This window comes from Periplaneta americana, chromosome 5, assembly GCF_040183065.1.
Source record: "Periplaneta americana isolate PAMFEO1 chromosome 5, P.americana_PAMFEO1_priV1, whole genome shotgun sequence".
NCBI classification, from domain to species: Eukaryota; Metazoa; Arthropoda; class Insecta; order Blattodea; family Blattidae; genus Periplaneta; species Periplaneta americana.
The window spans coordinates 119,063,882-119,069,881 of record NC_091121.1 but is presented as its reverse complement, the minus strand read 5'-3'; positions in this window follow the sequence as shown (position 1 = coordinate 119,069,881).

Sequence of the window (6,000 nt, the reverse complement as noted above, 5' to 3'; positions counted from 1 at the left end):
GCTCGGGAACTTGCCAAATAAATATGACGTAACTACGTCTGCCTTGGAGAAGAAAAAGTGAGTAATAACTCTGTTCAATCTGTGAATTTTATTAACAATCATTGTTTCCTGCCGAGAAGATTCAGGAGAATATGTATCTTGTATGTTTTTTTTCAATATTTACGCTATTTGCTGTACAGTAGGGCTCAGAATTTAGTGTGGGTCAATAACGACCCACTAAGCACTTACTCGAGGATTACCTTTCACATAGTTTTTCATTATGAAATAATTTTGTTTTCTCACTATTTTTCTTTGAGTGATGTTTTTACGAACAACTACCTCAATAGAAGTTTGTGTAAGGTTAGGAGTGCTTTTGGGAATGACAATTCTGATAGCACTTCTAAGAATATCTCAGACTTATTACCGGTTTCGTTTAGAACATTGTTTTATTTGTGTAATGTTATATCTCACCACTTGGGATGCACTCTGGATAGTCTTTGACGAACTAAGTAGTTCATAATTCTCGGCACTAGCGGCACCTATGAGAGCCGGGTGTGAATAACAATCAGAATTGTCTTTTTATTATCTTCATCAGAGTTGTCTACTGGCCCCATATGAAAACTGAGATCCTTCATAACAGTTTCCATAATCATAAGTATTCCCTCTTTTCAGACTCACTGGTCTGACAGTAATCTAAATTCTAGAATAGTTGGAGAGATCTTATCTTCCGAAATCCCAAAATACGAGGCAGATATATTCATTGGTCTGCCTGAGGATAACAGATGCTGATTCTGGAGATGAAGATTGCAAGGACTCCGACCGAGCTCAAATACAAGCCATAGTAGAGTTAGTGACAGAGCTACCAGACATTGTTCAGCCTTATAATGAGGAAGGGGGCACTGATATTAGAAAAGATTCAGATCTTATCAGCAATGAAATTGTGAATTCCCCACCACCGACATGTAGAATAAAGTGAGAAAGAAATAAAGTTTAGCATCACGTCTAACGAACATGAAGTAGCCCCTTTACAAGAAGAGGAAATGAAAGTTCGTCTGCCTTATGTTTTCCGTAAATATAGTTGCAATATGAGTGGAGTACATACTTCAGATATACGTGGAAAAAATGGCACATACCATTACTTTCGTGGTTATTAGATGTGTCCATGAACAATGCTTGGCTTCTCAGACAGTCGATTATATGGAAAGTCTTTGGATGCACTCGCCTTCGGCCACGAAATAACGCAAGCCTAAAATATGTTCGTTCCTTCGATACCATCAAAGAACACTGGAGCAAGGATTACTGTGGGCACTATAGCCCAACAACAAAGACGGCGATACAAGATTTGTGGCAATGTAAAAGCATGTCAAAGGTGCACCATATTATGAGTAGAACTAAGGATTTATGTCATGTATTTTAGTAGGTTATTTTACGATGCTGTACCAACATCTCAGGTTATTTAGTGCCTGAATGAGATGAAGGTGATAATGCCGGTGAAAATTGTCCGGGGTCCAGCGCCGAGGGGAAAAACCCGGAAAAAACCTCAACCAAGTAAATTGTCCCGATCGGGATTCAAACCCGGGTGGCGAGACGCGCTAACCGTTACTTCACAGGTGTGGACCTTATGTCATGTACCATAATTTATTGTGTTTCAAATTATTTATTTCTTCCAGTACAAGGTTTGCTTTCAGATTTGTGAATGTAAAATATATGTGAATGTGAATATAGCTCTCAGGGAAATTATTCAATAAATATTTTTAAAAAAATCGTATGCGTTTTTAATATGGTAATGATTTGTTTATACATTACTTTTAAATTTAAGAAGTTGTATACTACGCAAAAGCATAAATAAAACAAGAATCATCAAAACATTATGATGAACAAATTCTCGAGGAAGTGCCTAGTGGGTCGTTATCGACCCATCCCATCAATTTTTACCGAAGTAACCAAATCAGTATTTTCATAGTTTCTCATGCTTACAACGTCCCACTGACTCACTTAATATGATATGTGAAACGAAAATTAAAAAAAAAATTAATCTGGGCATAAATGGGTTAAGGCCATTTTGTTTCATACATCCAACTTGAAAATGGTTTTTCTTTTAATTAAACAAATTATGATTTCAATGTTTCTCTCAGTATGAGCAAGTTTACACAGAATTAGTACGTAATGCACGTTCTTCCGATTAAACTAATGCTCAACAATGCAGCACATTATAGTGCAGTGTATTATGATATATATTGAGGCTAGCCATCTTTCCTATGAAGCTGTAGTAGCAAATCGATACCCCTTCTCCTCCCTGACCTTCCCACAAGCTTGCAAGTGCTGCTGCCTATAAGGAGACTTGTGCCATGAGCCTCTCACACAGAACTATCCTGGAATGACTGCCAACAGTGAAGGAAGGATCTGAGTGAAACCAAGTGTTACGATACATTGTTATTATGAACTTATACTATTACTAGGTATAATATGGTAACTCAAATTTTTAGGTAGGCTATGCCTCAAAACTCTTTAAGAGCTTCGCCACTGAGAGATATCAATACATGCGAATGGTTTCAATAGGTTAGTTTTAGTGTTTTGGCTAGTTTTAATTTGATCAAATTTATTTACCTTTGTTCTGGTTTGTTTCTTTATGATAGTCTTAGTTTGTTTGGGTTGGTTTTGGTTTTCTTAGGTCACTTTTGCCTTATTCAAGTTCTTTTTTATTTGCTTAGGTCAGCTTTTGTTTCTCTGGACTAGACTCGACTTCAGGCTAGTTTTTGTTTACTCACATTAATTTTTCCTTCTTTGAGCAGTTTTGGCTTGAAGGACTAGTTTTTATGCTCAGGTCAGTTTGTGCTTCTTCGTGCTAGTTTTGGCTTATTCAGCCTAGTCAATTTTTGCTTTTTGGATTTGTTGAGGCTACATTTTATTTGTTCAGGTCGGTTTTTGTTTCTTTGGCCTAGTTTTGTGCAGTTCAGGCCAGTTTTAACTAAATTTAGCTTTGGTTCGCTTTACTGCATTTCAGTTTGTTAAGGTTAATGTTGATTTGCTTATTTCTTAAAAAAAATGCATTCGTTTTGCTTAGATGAGTTTCAGTTTCTTCAGAACATAAACAAACCAAAACCAACATAAACCAAAACTTTTTTCTACTAATGGTTGATACTTGATTATTTCCCATTCACCCATATGAAGCCAGTTATGTAGACCAATTTACCAAAGAGTCGTTGCCGAGAGTGTTCCCACAATAGAGTAAGAAACTCAGTTGTCAACTGCTTCAGAGAGTACAAGTTTGAAGTGCATGAAGAAATTCACTGTATTTCAAATGAAGGTTCCACTAAGAGAGCAGACATAGTTGTAATCGACAGACAGAGAAATAAGGGATATATAAATGACTCAATGGTACAGTTTGAAAGAGGAGGCTCTTAAGTACAAGATGTAAAAATATCATTACGATTCTTGTTGTGTATACCTTTCAAAAGAATATAACATTGAAATTAGAAAACAAATGGGTTGATTTTTGATGCAAAAGGAGCTATTACAAGATTTTCTGTTGATCTTTACAACCATTTCGGCCAAAACAGTTACCTTATCAAGGACATCAGGCTGCAAAACTTAAAAGTTTCTTAGCTATAGTACACAATCATTTATATTCTTAAAAATAGCTATCGATACCCAGAAAACAAATGGCTCCATGTTTATACTGACAGTTCCCAAACGGATAAGCAGAGAACCACTGCCAACTCTTCTCAATTTATCTCAGCCTAGGAAAGGACCATATGCTATTTGACGGAGAAGTAAGAGCCATAGCTACTGCCTTGAATCAACTGACTTACAGAACCTCTATGTTCTCATCCTCAGTGACTCTAAAGCAGCAATCTCTGCAGTTGCAAATTATGTCATTGTTGATTTTATGAAACCTCCTATGTGACAGTACAGAGCATATATTTTTCAGGAGAGAAGAAAAAAAGTAATTAAATATCAATAGAGTTACATAAGAATGTCAGATAATTCGGTAGAAAATGGTGAATATGATGATATCGAGGATCAGTGTAGGCCTAATGATGTTTAATCAATTTTCTCTTCCTCCTGAAAAATTATGTTCTGTACTGTCACGTAGGAGGTTTCATAAAATCAATGACGATATGCTGCCTCCAGATAATGATGACATACTATGCTGCAGAGAAAATATTAGAACCTTAACCAATGTAGGCAAAAATGTGTATTTGCAATGGGTGCCATCTCACTGTGGACTTGCTGGCAAAAAAATGAACAAAGATCTTCGTGTCAAGTTCTGACATGATCCCATATACCAGAGCAGCCAGGCCATTTCCATTTAAAACTAGCCTTTTGAGAAAAAAATAAAAAATAAATATTTTATAAATATAAGTAGGCCTATGTTTTGTTGTAAATTAGTGATATTTTATGAATCAACAGCAAATAAAGTAGTTCCGAAATTAAAATATTAATTATCTGAGATGCAAAGTATGGTCTATTAGTTGTTATATTGCATTCATGAAAATTGTGTGGTTGATATCACTGTTAAATCACCTGGGAACAATGTCGTCATCCAAATTGGATTTCATTGAACACTGTGCGAAGTTGTGTAAAAGAATACAACTACAAGTAATTTTCAAGGTAAGTAGTTTTATGATATTTAACATAGAGTAACTTAGGGTTTCAGTGTCAGACCCATGACAAAAAAAAATTGAAAAAGTTTATTTATTGACCAAATTAATGGTTGCACATTATAAAAGCCCCCATTTTCTTTTAGTACTTTGTGAACTAAGACAGGACAGTTAATCATTTTATGGCACTCTTTTAGTCATTTTCTAAAAAAATTACGTTATTTTGTGTCACACTCGCGACACTATCTGTACCTTTATAGCAGAGTTGTCACACTTTTAGAATTTACAGAACCTATCATTACAATGATAAGGTGTTTTTGCCTAATGAATTTATATATAAAAATTTTTTAATTATTTTTTAAGGTAATGTAATCTGTGAGAATTTTGTTTCTTCTCACATTAATGCTAATAATAATAGGCTAATATATATTTTTAAGTGTTTTTTTTACTGTTAGCTTTATCTTAAATGGCTATTTAGATTGGATTAAATACAGTACAGTAATTGAACAGTTCTAAATTTATACAATATGTTTAGTAGGTACAATAATAGCTAGCCAAACACTATACTAGAATATGTCAGTTGTTGTTTAGTCAACTGTCTGAAGACAGGTCTGAACTTCACAAGTGAAACTAAGAAGGCACCGCTTATGAGGCAACTAGGCCAGGAGATAATGGGGTAGGGTGGCCAGTTCCTTTCCCTCTCCATTGCATATATCGCCAACTAGCTACATATTACATTAGTCAGATTTCAGATGCATACAAACATTGTTTTTCCTCTGACACATAATGTAAAGTAAGGTGTACTGCCTGATGATAGATGTACATATCAGCCAGAACCTCAATTACAAGATAAACATGTCAGTTTAGCCCATTAATTCTGATGACAAAAAATACTGATAGGCCTAATGATATTAAAAGCCAATTGCATACTTAGTTATGCTAAACATACAATTATGCTAATTTAAAATTTGTTTTCATTTTAAGATATAAATAATAGTGCTTTCTTTTTCAGATGGGCAAAATTACGTCAGCAGTGCTTATGACTGTTTCAAAAGTGCAACAAAGGTTTCATTAAGAATTTACATAATACTTCTCCCTGAGGCAGAAATAGAAGAAAACAAACATTTCTTGAATGAAAGATGGAAGAATATTCGTCCTATATATCAATCAAAACATTACTTCTCCTCCTCAAGCAAAGACAGCATTTGTACTAGCTGAACAGCAGTATCGACACTTGAACAATTCAAATTATTCAAGTACCAATTCTCAGAGATTTATTTAGACTCTGAGAATGAAGGACTGCTAGTATCAGAAATAACACCCCCAAGCCAGGAACCTATGACTTTACCTGTAATGATGGACTCAATCAAACCAGGATCTTGCGTCTTGGTAAAATTTACCAGTGACAGTAAGAAAA